Source organism: Solanum pennellii, chromosome 11 (assembly GCF_001406875.1).
Source record: "Solanum pennellii chromosome 11, SPENNV200".
In the NCBI taxonomy this organism is placed as follows: Eukaryota; Viridiplantae; Streptophyta; class Magnoliopsida; order Solanales; family Solanaceae; genus Solanum; species Solanum pennellii.
In genome coordinates this window covers 56,177,273-56,197,485 of record NC_028647.1, presented here as the reverse complement: position 1 = coordinate 56,197,485, position 20,213 = coordinate 56,177,273, and positions in this window count along the sequence as shown.

Here is a 20,213-nt window from a genome sequence, read left to right as displayed (position 1 = left end):
TCCGAGAGATCCATATCTTCTCGGGTATGCTCTCCGGATGTGACAAGATTGATATAAGAGCATAGGTTATGAAAGTGGTCCTAGGAATCCAAAATTCTCATCAAGTCACATCTAGTAGAGTCTCATTCATTGGTGTGAGTCTTAACACATCCATGAACGAGAGTCTATGGGATGATAGAGTTTCCCTATATTTCTATTCTTATGTCCTGTGGTAGAGTAAAAAGTTATGAGTGTTATTTTCTTATGGTTTTCCTTGTGTTTCTACGAAGATGAATACGAGGAGAACACCGACTAGGAGATTGATTAGGTCTTTATTTATGTTGTGATCTATATGGCCACTTATGGTGGCATTGTAATGTACCTTAATTGTAAATTATATGTCCTCGTCAGCGTTACTTTATGTATTATTATTATCATGGCCTTGTTCGGCAAAACTACTTGATATATTATTATTATTTGTGTAGTTGATTATGTGAAGTATGATCATATCTACCTACTTGTGAATAAGGTGAAAGGGTGTGTTTTCCTATTGATGTTGTTAGTTTGTCATGTTAGACTATGACTATGTTCTTATGTGGGTAGTCTTATAGTTGATGCATTATTCTTCCTATTTGAGTTTATGAGTCTTATGATGACTATCTTGATGGTTCTATAGTAGTGTATAGGGTGACCTAAGGTTACTTGGTTGTTATTATGTGCTAATTAAAAGATATGTTATATGTGTGATAAAGTGAAGTATTGATGAGTCTTATTTAGGTAGACTTAAGTCCCTCTTCTTGATGCATAAATGATATGTGAATATGATATATCTTGCCTTGGTATGTGAAATATCCTTACTCTTATATGTGATGGGCATGTGTCCTTGAACATAGTGAGAAGGTCAAAAATTACGTGGAAATCTCAACCTAGTTTATAAATTATGATATCCTTGAAGTTGAAAGTCGTAATGGTATCCTTCATCTGTAAATGGAAGACACAGGAATGGTTGGTTGGAATAACATGAAATCATTCTTAGGAAAGTGATTAAGCTATCCTCTTAAACATTGTAAGGCAACCCTAGGGACCTCCTTGGTAAGGTGAAATGTCATTGGCTTATAAACTAGATATGGAATCTCTTCATGTAATCCTTTGTGTGAAATACATTTTGAGAACAAAGTCTAGCACCGAGTGAGTATGGTTTGGGAAGTTTCTCTATATAAGATTGGATTAAAGAACAATAAAATCCTTCATATTCCATAACCATGTGACAATCTGTGATGTGTCAAAGTTCTATCATTGGCAAGTAGAACACCCTCATAGGTGTAGGTTACAGCTTTGGATTCCATTGATTAGCTACCATGGTCTATGTCTGGCACATCCCGACACCACACCCTAGAAGATACGGCACTCTGGGAGTGCAACCAGCTTACTTGACCTCTAGCTTGTCACATCCTAAGACAACACCCTAGAAGATATGACACTCTCAGAGTGTAACTTGACCTCTTAGAGGTCTTGTAGAAGCCCTTCCGTATCGTTCATCGAATATAGAACGTATGAAAAGTAGTGTGGAATTAAAACTTGTGACAAACATTCTATAAGTCTTTAAAAGATCTTTTACATGAAACTCATAGGAAATACTAAGTCTCATTTCATCATATCTTTGACAGAATAGCACTTTAGGACACGAACCATAAACCATACAAATATAGTACTACTAAATCTATTACAATACTTCGATAAACGACATAAAATACATCTATTCCGTCAAGTCAAATGAGGACATACTTAAACTTTCTTCACCGATCTTCTAATCCAAGCTTAGGTCTCCAAAAGAACCTTCACCATGAATCACTTTAGAGATAGATTGAAGAATGGAATAAGTACAACCACTTGTACTAAGTATGACATAATGTATAAAATCATGAAAATGGACACTTATTAGAAATAAGCATATTTTTAATTTTAATACCATATAATAATCATAAGAATAACATTAAACACCTTAGAAACACATAACATAACATTTAAGAAATTTATTACATTTTTAAGGTCACATTATGGTGAACCTATTCAATGTTACAGCGAAGTGCCTTATCTTCACTTTAAACACTTTCTAGTATGTTATCCCCTCTGTAAAAGTTATCCTCAGACTAACTTAAGTAATACAAAGAGATACCACCCATACAACCTCTATAGGCAGACCTAAATGATCCTTAAGACCACCTATAATGAGATTAACACACAGTTACATGATACCAAACATAAATATGAGATCCTTTTATCAAAGGTGATTCTAAGTCTCACTTAATGAATTGTGAATCAACCACCCATACAATTCCTTACACACACACTTAAGAGATACTATAGACTACCTCATATTGAATCGTTCTCAATTAATACATCAACACATAGATAATATGACAATCTCCTTCCAAAAGCTATCAAAGACATACTTATGTAAATAAAGAAGATAACGTCCATGATTAACCAATTCAAGATTACCTAAGTAATCCTTAAGACTATCTAAGGCTTCGATCATATCCACATAATCAACCATCTTCCCTAACTAGAGTCGATATTTATAGTTATGTGGGTAAGGTACGAAGTGACACTTCCTATGCCCCCTTCACATCATAACTAGACAACCCTTAATTACTCTAGATAAGTTTATTGAATTTACATGCTTTCTTAACTTAAGTCATTACATTCATTAGTAAATTTTAGACTCATTCATCACATAAGGACATTAAAGTAATGGTCTTGGACAATACCTAGGGACTCTCGCTAACATCTTCAAAGCTATTGTGCAATGTCTAGATAGCGTCCAATACCACCTCCCAAACTTCATAGAACTTCTCTAATTCTAATAGGTATCACACATGATTACAATAGGAAATTACCGACATACACAATGATAGCTAGGAATGGAATCAGGAGTTCTAACCTACTTCAATTAGGGTGTTCTACTTGCCAATGGTATAAATAAGAAACATCTCATGTAGGCACATGGTTAAGGAATATGAAGGGGTTTTATGCACTATAGTCTCATTCTCAAGTAGACCTTTATTGTCCTCTAGTCTCCTTTTCAAGTAGAGCTACTTCTCATGACATAATCAATTGGTGTTAGACTTTGTTCTCATAGATTTATTTACATAAAAGGTTCATATAATGGGGTTCCATATCTAGTTCATAACCCAATCACATTCACTCAACCAAAGAGGTCCACTAGGGCTACCTTAGAATGGTGACATAGATAGCTAATTATGACTTCCCTAAGGATGATATGATTCCATTTTAGCCTATCCACCCTAAGTCCATCATTCTTTACATGAAGGATTTCATTACGGCTCTCGACTTCAAAGTTCATAACCTTACCACTAGGTTAAATATTCCACGTACATGACCTTATTAACATCATTTAAGTTCTCACATATCATTCATTCATAAATGAAAAGGTTGCACTAAGCCTACCTAGTAAATAAATATCGTAATCACATATCATTCATACATGTATCAAGTAAGCGATACAAGTCTACCAAAACAAGACACAACATTCTTTACTTTATCACATATAGCATATTATTCTTTGAATCACTTAGGAATGACCCCTATCATTTTTATGTCATCCTATACATTACCAAATCAAAATAAATATGACCATCATAGACTCATGTAGTCAAGTAGGAACAAGCATACATGAACTCTAAGACTACACACATAAACATATAGTCATAGTCTAACATGATCTCCGAATATACATAGAAGGAACACATACGTTCTATTATTTCACATGTAGATGGGTGTGCTAATACTTCACACAACCCAACTAAAAAAATCATCATAGTACACACAGTAATGTCTAGAAGGCCATGATCATCATAATACTTAACGTAATGCCAATAAGGCCACATCAATTGTAGGTAATGCTCATAGCATCACCACCATAAGTGGACCATACAAATAACAACATAATTAAAGTATAATTAACATAAAATAAACAGAATTAGGACAGTGTACCATCAATCCATTCTCACCACTTCATCCATAACTAAATCATCCAATTCAATACCATAAGGCCCTTACCCATGGCCATAACCAATAATTCAATACATAAACCATGATATTCAATGAACTGGGTCAATTAGACATATATTCATCAATCTAAGACAACATATATATCAATTCAATACGATTATAACATCAATTAATAGCCTATAGAAAACTACACTAGAATTCATAACCATTAAATCAAAATCACTTAACACATAAAAGTATCAAAAACTAGGATTCGTCAATTACATGAGTTCATAGGTTAATTGAGTTAAAATCATATAATTAACAACAATTCAATGAATATTCAATGCTTTAAAACCACTAATGCAAGAACCCATGGATAGATCATGAAATTGAACAATTCATGTTTAAAAATTTAGATAACTCTTTGGAAGTTAGGCTCCTTCATGAATAGACTATCAAGGATAAAAAACCATACCTCAATAAAGATAATTCTCAAATTTGATTAAGAATATCCACTCAATTCTTAAATCTAAGTTCTTCCTTTAGTTTTCGCTCCAATGGAGTTCTAGAGAATATCTAATGGATTTTGGGTTTTGATTTTGAAGAATGAATTCTTGTATGTGTAAAGGGGTTATAAAATGGTTTAAAATACACAAAGTAACTCTATGTAACCACCCTTTATCTTATTTGGAAGTCAGGTGAATTTACCATTTCACCCCTTGACTTAACAGTTACCTGTGCAGGACACAACCTCACAGAGTGATGGACAACAATGGACCGTCTCCCAACCAACGGACCAGTCTGTTTGTCCGTGGTTTAGAACTAAGGCTTGTCCTTATATTTACTTCTCCCAAGCCTAAGTTTAAACCATGATAAACATCGATGAGGCATCAACTGGCCCACGAGCCATCTACTGCCTCGATCGTTTCGGGCTGTAGTGGAACCCTTGGCTTCAAGGAAAGGGTCCTTCCTCAAGGACCCTTAGTTTGTACTTGGGGACTTTCACCCAAAAATTTACAACCCGAATATTTTATTATACGAGTTTAGTAATCCCAAATGAATATAATCCAAAATAAACATGTAAAGCGCGATGAAACATGCAAAGACACACAAGGTCGTTTCAAGGCAAACCTTTTGAACGTCATTGACGCTCTTGGAGGTTTGACCACCAAACTTCAAGAAGCATGAAAAAAGCCAATAAACACTATAATTACTCATATAAGGACCTCATAAGCTCATGAAAAAAACATATAGACACATAACCACACATGAGGCACAGGTGACTTAGTCGTCGAATGTCTTGGTCATCCCTTGACGTTTCACTTCCAAATCAGCTAAAACTATAAACACTTCATCAATACAACCTTATATATAATTTTATGACCTTAATACCATCATTTCAACAATATTAGTCTCTAGATTCACCTAAGTCATTTTCGGGGTATTACAATCTCCCCCACTGGGACAATCTTCATCCTGGAATGACGCTTGCCACTCTATGAACACTTCCGAGTATAGAGATTCATTTAGTAGATCAAGAACATACAATATAACACATTATACAACACATAATCAAGGAGACACATTTATTTCACAACAAATCACAACACAACAACAAATTAGAATAAATTCTACAAATCATTATGCCATAAAACTCACATCCTTCATCCAAAATAGAAAAAAATTCATTTTATATTAAATATCATGATCATATACATCAATTGTAACCTTATTGAAACAATTTTCTACTTAATGATGAATTAGTTAATTTCTCAAAAATGTTACATTGAGCAGTCAATATTATAGTGAATTTTTCAACATTTTTAAAAAATGCAACTTTTAAGCAAATCATGATGGAAACATCTTATATGCAATGTAGAACCACATAAATACTTATTATTACAGAATCATAACTTCATGGAATAGACAAAGAAAGAAACCAATGATCTAAACACAATGCACATGCAACATACTTTTATGACTTTCTACTCTCAAGCTTGAGTTGAATAGAAGAGATGAGGCAATCAATCAAAACTCCTTTTCAAGTTTCTAGACATCCTCTTAAGTTTGGACTCTTCTATGAAGTGATAATACACCATGAGTCTACCTAGGGTCATATCATCATGCAGCATTGCCACACTCTATTCTTCCCTCACTAGATTGGCGACACCCATCACAAACCTACTCATCTCATCCTTAGGATTAGACGCAAGAGACGGGACATATTTAAGACAACATAAAGAACTTCAAAGAGTTTTACTCAACACTCATATTGCCTTGCTTTATATTGGTAAACTCCTTTACCTTAACCTCCCTCCTCTTACGGGGAATGTATTTTGCGAGAAAAGCTTCCTTAAACTCTTCCCACAAAATAGGAACTGACACAATCAGCCTATTACTTTTCCATTGTGTGTAACACACTTGAGAAACATCTTTCAATTGATACAAACCCAATTCCACTTTCTCCGTAGAAGTTACTCACATAGTATACACTATCTTATAAACCTCATCAATAAACTCTTGGGGATCCTCTCCCACTCTAGAGCAAAGAAAGACAGGAGGATTCATCCTCACAAAGTTTCTCAATCTACATGTCATAGTTCTCTCCACAACATTAACTCTAGGTGCCATACCTATATTCACATGGGTAGTCAAAACTCGGGATAAAGTAAGTAAAGCCTCTCTAATCTCCCATTAGTCATTTACGGGGGAATCACCGTAACCTCATTACCTTGACCTCCAATAGAGACTTGATCAACTTGAGCACCTTGAGGAACTTGCTCTACTTGAGGAGGAATTTCCTCATTCACATCATTCTCCTAAACTATCCTTGCTTGTGTCCTCCTCGTATTCATCTTCCTAGAAACACAAGGAAAACCATAAAAAAGAGTACTCATAACTTTACTCTATGGAACGACATATAATTTAGAAAATAAGGGAAAATCTGTCGTCCTATAGCCTTTCGCCCGTAGATGTGTCACAACCTACACTGATGGTCAAGACTCTACTAGACTTGATTGATGAGACTTTTTGATTCCTAAGACCACTTTCATAACCTATAGTATGATATAAAGCTTGTCACATGCCGATACCACATCCTAGAAGATATGGCACTCTCGGAGTGAAACCGGCGTACTTGACCTCTTAGAGGTCTTATACAAGCCCTTCTGTATCGTTCGTCGCATATAAAACATATGAAATGTAATGTGGAACTAAAACTTTTCATAAACATTCAATAAGTCTTTAAAAACTCTTTCATATAAAACTCATAGGAAAAAGTAAGTCTCATTTCATGAAATCATAGATAGAAGAGTACTTTGGGACACGACCCATACACCATAGAAATATTGTACTACTAAGTCTATTACAATATTTTTATAAGAGATATGATAGACATCTATGTCCTTGAGTCAAATGAGGACATACTTCAACTTTCTTGACGATATTCTAATCCAAACATAGTCCTCCAAAAGAACCTTCACCTATGAATCACTTAAGAGATAGATTAAAGAATGAAATTAGTACGACCACATGTACTAAGTATGGCGTAATGCATCAAATCATGAAATTTGATACTCTTTTGAAATATGCATCTTTTTCATTTGAATACCATGTCATAATCATAAGAATAACATTTAACACCTTAAATATACATAAGACAGTGACGTTCCTTCACTGTCCAATGAAGTGACTTATCTTCACTTTAGACACTTTCTAGCATGTATCCCCTCACTAAAAGCTATCCTAAGACTCACTTAACTAAGACAAAGAGAGATCGCCCATATAACCTATCTCGGAACACGTAAATGATCCTTAAGACCACCTATAATGAGACCAACAGACACTTAGAAGATACAAAACATTAACAGGAGATCCTTCTATGAAATGTGATTCTAAGTCTCACTTGAATGAATTTTGAAACGACCGCCCATACAATCCCTTACACACACACTTAAGAGATCTTATAGGCTACCTAACATAGAATCCTTCTCACTTAATTCATAAACACATAGATAATATGAGATTCTCCTTTTAAAGGCTATCAAAGACTTACTTGAGTAAATCAAGAAAATTATGTCCATGATTTACCTCTTCAAAATTAACTAAATAATCCTTAATACTACCTAATTCGTAGATCATGTCCACATAATCAACTATCAACTCTAACTAGATTCATTATTAGGACTTATCTAGGTAAGATACAAAGTGACAATTCCTATGCCCCCTTCACACCTTAACTAGATAACCCTTAACTACTCTAGAAAAGTACTTATTAAAATTATATGCTTTCTTAACTTTAGTAATTACATTAATTAGTACATTTAAGACTCACTCATCACAAAAGGACATTCAAGTAATGGTCTTGAACAAGACCTAGGAACTCTTTTTAACATCTTCAAAGCCTATTGTGCAATGTTTAGATAGTGTCCCTTACCACCACCTAAACTTCATATAACTTTTCTAATTCTATAAGCTATTACACATGCCAATAATAGGAAATTACAAACATAGATCATGTGTAACATCCGGGAATAGCCCCTAGACGTAACTGGAGTCATCGTCCTCTTTGAGGAATAAGAGTAACCTCTTTTATTATATCATTACATTCATAGGTCAAATTTAGGATAAAATTTAAAACTTTTGCATACTTCTATTCGGAGGTTTACATAGACCTCTACATAGTCATAGTATGTATATATAGAGTATACATAGACCCTTCGTATAGGAAGATTACTTAGTCCTCTTCTTTTATTGCACATGCGTATATAAAATATAATATAGTCATAATAGTCGTATCATATCATAACCATCTAATAAGAGTAAGAGCTTGGGTATAACCCACACAACAAGTAAGAATTCCTCACATGGTCTATACAATGTTTCATACTAAATGGAAAAGAAAGAAAGATAGAAGTCATAAACTCAAAATAACTTCATTATCTAGATAGTGGAATCACCCTTAGAAAGTGAGGACCTACCCGACATGGATGATCAAGAGATACAAGTCTTCTTCAAGTCGTCTTAACAAAAAACTTCAATGATCGAAACCTAAAATGATTGGGAAAAGGAAGAAATAGTGTTATTACACCTCCTGTACTAAGTATGAAGCCATATGCAGACAAACATTGAAATCATGGTAAGAAAAAGAGAATTTTCATAATGTAAGCACTTTTCATTAAAAACCTTTTTGCATATTCAACAAGACTATACCAACAAGTAAATCATGTCCATTAAGTCATTAGCATGTACATCACAAGACCAAAAACATTAAAAGTAGTCAAGTCAACATACATATACTATGATTGAACACATCATTAGGTAACTTTATCATCTAGTCATAATAGAAACAAGCATGAATAAGAGTACATTACAACATAAGCAAAGCAAGACGATTACCCACGAACCCCTATCAAGTCAAAAAGTGCATTGACCAAGAAAAGTCCCATAACCTTACTCAGTCAAGTAACCCAACAAGCATCATGACTAATATCCTACTTCATATATCATATTATTTAAGAGTACACAACATCATGCTTTAACAATATAGACCATAACATATTCGTAAGTTACACGATTCAACATATAGTATCAATAATGTGCAAGTTCATCATATGCATATAATATATCATTATAAGCATTTTCATAGATAAGAACATCCTCCTAAGAGTCCCTTCAATACTAACTAGCACAATTTTTAGGTAGATTCCTATACCCCTACCTAGACTAAGCAAAACCCCTTAGGTCATCTTAGTTAGACTTAAATCCTCTAGTTTATTTTATCTAAAGAAGGCGGACTGCTTGCAAAGGTAGTACCAAGACATGAAAATAGAAACTACGAGGATCCACTAGCTAGTATTCCTATGGGCGCAACATAGTTCAAGAACTAGGAGATATAGTTGGGACCCTCTTTATTCTAAATGCATTGAAGTCTTCAATATCAAGAATACATTAGTGATCCTACCTTCCCTATGTGGGAAAAGACACTCCTCACTTTAGTTCACTCAGTACTAAGCTAGAGTTTCTGTTTGAAATGACTTTAATGTCATTATTAATCATCATAGCTTATTATAGGTCATTAGGGTCTAACAGTTGAATAACATCATGATCATCATAGCTCAATAAAATTGCATGAGTATTCTCCTTTCATTACAGTTCATGTAGGTGAGGTTAGAACATTAACATTCTCATATCATGATAAGGCACATTGGTAAATCATTCACCATCCTTGTAACATTTACATCTTAAGCAAACACCTCACAATCATAGTAAAGACATTTCAATTCAACATCATACCATCTTATAAATCCTAATACTAGTTATACTCCAATACAAAATCATTACTTAATCACAATTCACCACACTTTGAAGTAAATGGATAGGGATAAAAAAACTTACCAAGTCTCCTTCATAATCCATCATCAAGGTCTGACCATCAACCCTTAATACAACCCAATAAGGATATAAAATCATCATAATTTAATGACCAGCATGCTATCAAGGATAAAAGAATCACTACATTACAATTTCATACTAGATTAAAGTTTAAGACAAGATACTTAGGTCAATTCATAACATACTTCATAACCTAGATCACTTCTCAAGAACTAGAATGAAAGGACTATAAATCACCATAATTCCTTCATGAATAGTGTAACAACATCATCTTGTAGTAATTCAACTAACAACCAAGTCAATTGAACCAATATACCTCATTCATATCAAGATCATAACCTAGGGTGAAGGAGAAAAGGACATCTTCTACAAACTAGACAATAACATCAAGATATATCATAATTAAGTTATAATACATGTTAATGTATTCATAATATCCAAAAAAACCATAGACAAATCAATTCATAACATCAATTTCTTTATTGGATGAAATGCATTAGAAAACTCAAATATTGGAAAACAATTTAATGGAACCCTTTGTGGAAAGAGGGGTCAAAGGTGAATTAGATCAAATTAAACCCTTTGAAGAAAGAGGTGTCAAAGGTGAATTAGATCACATAACTTACTAACTGACAATGATTGATGGTCAAAGTTGACTATTTACAGCCTTTAGACCCTCTCCAAGATTGGTCTTGAATGGTGTTCTTTACTAGAGAGAAAGAAGAGAAAAGGAAAGAGTTTTGGGTTTGGGAATTATAAGCTTTGGTCTAGTTTAATTAGGCTAAGTCTCTATATAGAGGTCCTCAATTAACTAATTGAACCCCCCTTAACCCCTAATTAACTAAATAACCTCTTAACTAATTAAATGAATTACTTAAAACAACACAACCAAACAGACCTGACCTAGAAGACCCCGACTAACAGGCCGTAGATCAGCCGATGAGCAGTGTAGCCTTAGTGCTGCACGTCCGTCATCTTGGTCTGACACTATGCAGAATGAACCCTCCACCATTTCGGATAAGTTACTATCGACGGTTGCATCAACTCCCCGTCAATTCACCAACGGATCGTCTCTGGCATCCGTTGCTGACAATGTCTTTTGACAGCTTTTGCCGACTGTTGCAAGGGTCCTCCTCAAGGGCCCTTGGTTTTTTCTTGGGAAGTCGTACCCGGATTTTTTGACCATGATTCAACTTAAACACATGTTAGAAACCCTTCCACAAATTTTCATCATTTTTCGACTTATAAATACTAGTCAAATAGGCTAAGGCACGCTAGTACTTCCTTGAACTAGTTTTTGATCATCAATGACGTTTTCGGACTTTTTTATTTCTAGACTTCCTAAATGACTTATATTCTTAAAAATAGACCTTAAACAGTTTCTAGACCTTAGGACATTTGTGTTAGGTTCTAAAACACGTCTTGGATTTTCGAAGTGTTACATTAACCCGCAATCGGAACATTCGTCCCTGAATGACAGGAAAATTCTTTAAAAGGAAGGAATAGACTCAAGACTAGCAGCCCAACAAACAACAATACATAAAAACATCAACCACGTTACTTAAACAAGGTAATTCAAAAAATCAATTATCACACATAAGGTTCCTCATTACATTATGAGGAAACATCGTTCTCACAACAACAAGAGCTCAACATAGTATTTAGGAGTCAATTATGCAAATGTTCAACTTACCAACATGCTACATGTCATTTCGTAAAGACTAACCATATTTAAATGCATAACATGACTCAAAACAATCAAAATACAAAATTTTCAAGTCAAAATGCACATTTACTATAATTCACTATAACTACATCAAAAATGCATCTTTTACAAAAATTCACTAAATATCAAAGCAACTTCAATGTTAATCATTATTTTCATTATTTGTAAGAGCTACTAACCTTAATTCTATAAAAGATGAGGATAACGGGATTTCATATCGGCCTCGGCCCCCCATGTAACACCCTCAACTAATTGATTTTTCTGTAGCACTTTTACGGAAACCACCTCTTTATTCCTAAATTTCTTGACTTGCCTATAAAGAATTTGAACTGGGACTTCCTCATAAGAGAGGTTATCCTTGACACCAAGACCCTCAATAGGAATAATGGAATATGGATTACCAATAAACTTTTTCAACATAGAAACATAGAAAACCAGATGAACCGAAGAAAATTCATTAGGAAGTTTCAATTCATAGGCAACCTTACCAACCCTTTGCAATATTTCATAGGGACCCACATAACAAGGACTCAATTTTCATTTCTTGCCAAATCTAACCACCCCTTTCATAAGAGAAATTTTCAAATCACCTTATTACCTTCTTCAAATTCTAAATCCCTTATCCTATGATCGTTATAAGACTTTTGCTAACTACTGACCGTTTGCAAGTGATTTATTATAATATATAGTTTCTCCAAAGTCCTATAAATCAAATCGGGACCATGAAGCAAAGGTTCACCCACTTCAAATAATCCAATAGGAGACCTACGCTTTCTACCACACAAGGATTCATAAGGAGCCATGGATATGGATGAATGAAAACTATTATTCTAAGCAAACTCTACAAAAGGAAAATGCTTATCCAAATTTTCGTTGAAATAAATAATATAAGCTCTAAGTATATCCTCAAGGGTTTGAATAGTGCGCTCTGCTTGCCCATCCGTTGGAGGATGAAAAATGGTGCTTAATTTTGCATTAGTACCCAACCCTTCTTTGAATGACTTCCAAAACCTAGATGTAAGTTGTGCACCCCTATCCGATATGATGGATAATTGAATACCATGGCGACACACAATCTTCTCTATGTAGATCCTTGCATTATCTTCTGCCGAATAAGTGGACCTGACGTAAATAAAATGAGAGGATTTTGTCAATCTATCAACAACCACCCATACAGAGTTATATTGTTTTTTTTGTCCGAGGCAAACTTACTACAAAATCAATAAAGAAGTCTTCCCACTTCCAAGTAGGTACTTGGATTTGTTGTAGCAAGCTACCCGGCCTTTGATGTTCGGGTTTCACTTGTTGGCAATTCGGACACTTAGCAATAAACTCCTCTATGTCCTTCTTCAAACCTTACTACCAAAATACTTCCCTAAGGTCATTTTTAAATGGAGTAATGGGACCGATGGGCTTCCTCAAGGATCCGGTTTCTCAACCCATCTATATTGGGTACACACAATCTTCCTTGATACCTCAAGACACCATCCCAACCTAAGAAGAATGACTTATTTTGTTTACCAAGAACTGATTCCTTTAACTCCATCAATGATTGATCAAGGTGTCGTTTGGACTTAACGTCAATTACCATAGATGATTCGAAGTTATGATGGACCATGAAACCACTATTTTGAGAATCTTCCAACCTCAGACCCAATCAAGACAACCTATGAACATCTGTCACTAGGTCTTTCTTAGCTTCCTCTATGTGAGACACACTACCAATGGTCAAACGACTTAGATCTTCCACAACCACATTGGCCATGCCGTGGTGATAGAGAACACTCATGTCATAATTTTTCAACAATTTCTAACCACCTTCTTTGTCAAAGATTCAACTACTTTTGGATAAACACATATTGGAGACTCTTATGATTGGTATACACATCAACATGGACACAATACAAGTAATGCCTCCATATTTTCAAGGAAAATACCATGGCCGCTAATTCATGATCATGAGTTGGATAATTTCTCTCATACATATTTAGTTGAAAAGAATCATAGGCTACCACCTTCCCATGTTGCATAGGCACACAGCCTAAAACAACTCAGGATGCATCAAAATACACAACGAAACCCTTTGTACCCTCTGGTAAAGTCAACAATAAAGAAGAAGTAAGCCTATCTTTCAAGATTTTGTATTGCCTCTCACTTGCCTCCAAACACTCAATTTATTACTCTTTTGGGTCAAAGTAGTCAAGAGAGATTCAATGGACACAAAACCTTCCACAAACCTTCCATAATAACCCGCTAGACCCAAGAAACTTCTATTTTTGGTTGGAGGCAATTGTCTAGGTCAATTTTTCACCACCTAGGTTTTCCTTGGATTAACCTCAACTCCCTCACTTTAGATGATATGAAAATGAAATGCCACCAACCTCAACAAAAATTCACACTTCTTATACTTACAAAATAATTCATTCTCCTAAAAAACTTGCAACACCACCCTTAAATGGTTCATGTGATCACCCTCTTTTTTTAAATATACCAAGATGGTGTCAATAAAGACAACGACAAAAGAATCTAGGTAACTTCGAAAATCCCTATTCATGAGATGTATGAACGCCACCGGGGCATTCGTGAGACAAAAGAACATTACTAAGAACTCATAGTGACCATATCTAGTCCGAAATGCCGTCTTTGGTATGATTAACCTCTCTCCCTAAGTTGGTGGTACCCCGATCTCAAATCAATCTTAGAAAAGAGCTTTCACCTTGGAGTTGATAAAACAAGTCGTTAATCCGAGGGAGAGGATACGTGTTCTTTATAGTGACTTTATTGAGTTGGTGGTAATCAATTTACATCATAAGTGACCCATCCTTCTTTTTCGCAAACAAAACCAGGGCACCCCATGGAGAAATACTACGTCTAATGAAGACTTTCTCTAGTAAATCTTTGAGTTTAGCCTTAAATTCTTTCAATTCGTCCGGAGCCATCCGATAAGGAGGAATATAAATGATATTTGTATCTGATTACAAGTCGATACCAAAATCACTTTCCCATTCGGGATAAATACTGGGAAGATCATTAGGAATGACCTTTGGAAATTCCTTCACAAGGGGACCAACTCAATGGGAGAAATTTCAGAGTTTAGATCTTGACTCTAACTATATTATATAAACACCCATTGGATATCATTTTCATAATTTCAAATAAGAGATGATACGATCACTAGGGATAGAATTTCCCCCCTTCCACTCTAAAACGGGCTTATTTTTAAAGTTAAACTTCACCACCCTCGTTTTATAATCTATAAAGGCCAAGCAAGCATGCAACCAATCCATACCCAAAATGACATCAAAATCAAGCATATAAACTTATACTAGCTCAACATAAGAAACTCTATTGGGAAACATTATAGGAAAATTTCTACACATCTTTTTGAAATAACCAACTCACCCACCGGGGTAGACACTATAAAAGGTTCATGCAAGATATTGGGCATAATGTCAAACATTTTAGATACTAAAGGAGTAACAAATGATAAGGTAGCACTAGGATCAAGTAAGGCATATACATCAATAGATAAGACTTTCAAGATACCGATTACAACGTCGGGAGAAGTCTCTTGCTCACCCCTAGAGTGGAGAGCATAGAAGCAGTTCTTCTTTGAAGCCTCATTTGAACCACTTACTTGAGCTTGACCACTACTCTTGTCTCGACCCTGAAATTAGGGCAATACCTAATCTTGTGCCAACTTTTACCATACCCAAAACAAATTTCTGTTCCCTTAAGAGAATAACCATAATGTGTCTTGCCACACTTTCTACGTGTTAGCTTTTCGGTTGGTGAATTAGTACCCTTTCCCTTATAAGGCTTTTGTCTAGACACCTTATCATACCTAGCCTTAGGAAACTTAGAAGGAACTTGATTAGAAATCCTCTTCTTAAGCCTAGGCTTGTATTATATCTCAAGCCTTTCCTTTGAAGAAACTCAATCAAATAATATTTCCCTCGTAGCATCTCTACTCTTCCTCCTATCCCTTTCTTATTATACATGTTTGGGCATGAACAATAAGATGAATAATGTCCATGTTGTCATGTAGCATAGCCGAATGACACTCCTCTTATAAATATCAGACACCCCTGTTACAAACTGACTCATTTCACAACAATGATTGCAAACCAAAAAAGAAGCATGTTTTGACACTTAGTGAGTCTCAGGAATTATTCATGAACAGTCATACCTCCTAAGAGAAGGTTGATGAGCTCCACCACTTTAATTTCCGTCTTCTCCGAAGGAAACCAGTCAACAAAAGCCTTCTTAAACACTTCCTAAATCACGGGTCCACCTCTTAAAGGGTTATTTTTCTTCCATTGGACGTACCATGCTTGAGCCTTATCCTTGAGTTTATAGGTGGCTAACTCGGCCTTCTCACTAGTAGACAACCCCATGGCATGGAGGATCTTTTATATTTCATCTATGAACTCTCGGGGATCTTCTTCAACCTTTGACCCATAGAAAGTATGAGGGTTCATTCTAGTGAAATCTCTCAGACGGGAGTCCATGGTAGAAACTTGTTAATGAGCTGGGGGTACAACCTCTCGATTAGCTTGGGTCGTCATGTTTTGGGCTTGAGTAGTGGGAGCTTGTTCTTGGGTAGTAATGTCTTTGTCCATTTAAAGTAGAGTGGCCTTTATGTTCTCATCCGTCAAAGGAGGAGGATTCACAGGGGCTTGGTCATCATTCACATTTTCCTCAAGAGGGGGAAATTGATCACCACAGGAAGGAACTCCCGTATTATCAATCTCTTATTCATGTTTTTGTGTCACATTTCTTCGACTATTCATTTCCTCTAATAACATTAAGAGGATTAGATGCAAAATTACATGGAGTTAACACTCCTAAGGCACGATATTGGACTTCCAAGAAAGTAAGAGTTTCCAAACCATCCCATAGATTCCTATTCATAAGTATGTTGTGCTTCACAATTATGAATACGAACCTACATAGACGTGGATGAGAGAGACATCGTCTCAAAGATATTTAAGCTCATGCTATGATATCATGTTTGTGACATTCGGGAATAGCCCCTAGACGTAACCGGCGGCGTCGTTCTATTTCAGGACTCACACTAGCCTCTTAGCTTACATCATTATATTCAGTGGAAAATTTACAACTTTTTATTACCTCTACTCGGAGGTTTATATAGACCTTTACCTACATATAGTTTGTGTGTGTGTGTGCATATATATATATATATATGTCGAGTATACGTAGAACCTTCTTATAGAAAGATTACTTAGTCTTCTACTTTTATTGCACATACGTATATAAAATATAACATAGTCATAATAGTTGTCACATCGCATAAGCATCTAATAACAGTGTAAAAACTTGGGCATAATCCATACATCAAGTAAGAATGCCTCACATGGGCTATACAATGTTTATACTAAATGCAAAAGAAAGAAACACAGAAGTTTTAAACAAAAAAAAACTCCATTAGCTAGATAGGGGTATCATCCTCGGAAAGTGAGAACCTACAATACTCGGATGATCAATAGATCCAAGACTTCTTCAAGTCGTCTTCAAAAAGCAATGGAATGACCGAATCTTAAAATATTGGGGAAAAGGAAGAAATGGGGTTAGTACACAACTGGTACTAAGTATGAGACTATATGCACACATAATTTGAAATCAAGCTAAGAAAAATGGACATTTCATAAAGTATGCACTTTTCATTAAAAACCTTTATGCATATTAAACAAGACCATATCAACCAATCAAACATGTTCATTAAGTCATAAGCAAGTACATCACAAGAAAAAAAACATCAAAACTAGTTAAGTCAACATACATTTAATAGAATTGAACACATAGTCAAGTAACTTTATCATCAAATCATAATAGCAACAAAATGAACAAGAGTACATTTCAATGTAACAAAACAAAGACACTTACCCATGAACCCCTATCAAGTCAACAAGTTCAATGAACAAGCAAAGTCCCATAACCTTACTCAATCAAGTTACCCAACAAGCATCACGAATAACATCCTACTTCACGTATAATAACATTTAAGAGTACATAATATCATACTGTTACAATATAGACCATCACATATTCATAAGTGATACAAATAAATATGTATTACCAACAATGTGAGACCTGTTCATATGCATGTCATATAGCATTATAAGCATTTTCATACATAAGAACATCCTCCTAAGACTCCCTTCAAGGTAAAATAATGCAATGTTTAGTTAGAGTCCCATACCCTACCTACACTAAGCCAAACCCCATAGGTCATCTTAGTTAGAATTCAATCCTTAGTTTAATTTACCTTCTGGGAACATCTTGCCCTAACCGACAGAGACCACATGAGCTAATGTGGAATCCGGTGTCAGGGAACCCTTCACAAAAAGGTGTACTACCTGCAAAGGTAGAAATAAAACATAAACATAGCAACAGTGTGGATCAACTAGCTAGTTTTCCTATAGGGTCCACATAGTTCAAGATATGAAAGATATAATTGGGACCCTCTTTATGGTAAATGCATTGTAGTCTCAAATCTCAAGAGTACATTAGTGATCCTACCTACCCTTTGTGGTAAGGGACACTTCTCACTCTAGTTCATTCTGTTCTAAGGTAGAGTCCCTTTTTTAAATGTCATTAATGCCTTTATTAATCATCATAGCTTATTATAAGTAATAAGGTCTAACCTTTGTGTAACATCATCATCATAATAGCTCAATAATATTGCCTGAGTATTGTCCTTTCATTGCAATTCATATAGGTTAATTTAACACATTAACATTCTCATATCATGATAAGCCACATTGGTAAGTCATTCACCATCCTTATATCATTTGCATCTTAAGAAAACACCTCACAATCACAGTAAACACATTTCAATTAAACATCATACAATCCTATCAATCCTACTACAAGCATTCTGCAATACAACATCATGACTTAATCACAATTAACCGCAATTTGAAGTAACTGATAGGGATCACATACATACCATGTCTCCTTCATAAGCCATCATCAAGGTCTTATATTCAACCCATAATTAAACCCAATTAGGGTATAAAATCATTATGATTCAATGAACAACATGATATAAAGGCTAAAATAATCACTACATTAGAATTCAATACTACATCAAGGTTTGAGACAAGATACTTAGGGAAATTCACATCATAGATCATAACCTAGATAACTTCTCAAGAACTAGTATGAAATGAGTATATATATCTATAATTAATTAATTTTTAGTGTAACGACATCATCTTGTAGTAATTCAACCAATAACCAAGTCAATTTAACCAATATAACCTAATTCATATCAAGATCATAACCTAGGGTTAAGAGGAAAAATCATCTTCGACAAACTAGACCAAACAATCAAGATATATAATAATTAAGTTATAATACATGTTAATATATTCATAAAATTCAAAATAAATCATAAACAAATCAAATCATAACATCAGTTTCAAGATTGGATGAAACCCACTTGAGAACTCAAATTTTTGAAATCAATTTGATGGAACCCTTGGAGAAAAGAGGTCTCAAAGATGAATTAGATCACATACGTTACTAATTGAAGAATATTGATGATGAAACATGAATTTTAGTAGCCCTTACAGAGTCCCCTATATATTTTTTTTAAATGGTGGTCTTCAACTATAGAGAGAAAGAAGGTAGAAGGAAGAGAGTTTTGGGTTTGGAAATTATGAGCTTAGGTCTAGTTTAGTTAGGCCAAGTCTTTATATAGATGTCATTAATTAACTTAATTTAACCTCCCCTTAACCTTTAATTAACTAACTAACATCTTAAAAAATTAAATGAATTACTTAAAACAACACAGTTAAACACAGACTTGAACTACGAGACCCTGACTGACGGGCTGTAGGTCAGTCGACGAACAGTGTGGCCTTCATGCTGCACGTCCGTCATATTTTTCAGAGACTATACAGAACCACCTCTCCAGGACTTTGTCTAAGTTACCATCTACGGTGGCTTCGAAGCCCCGCTGATTCAACAAAAACCTGTCTGTGGCATTCGTTGGTGAGTTTATCTTTTTACAGCTATTGCCTACTCTTGCAAGGGTCTTCCACAAGGGACCTTGCTTTGTTCTTGGAGA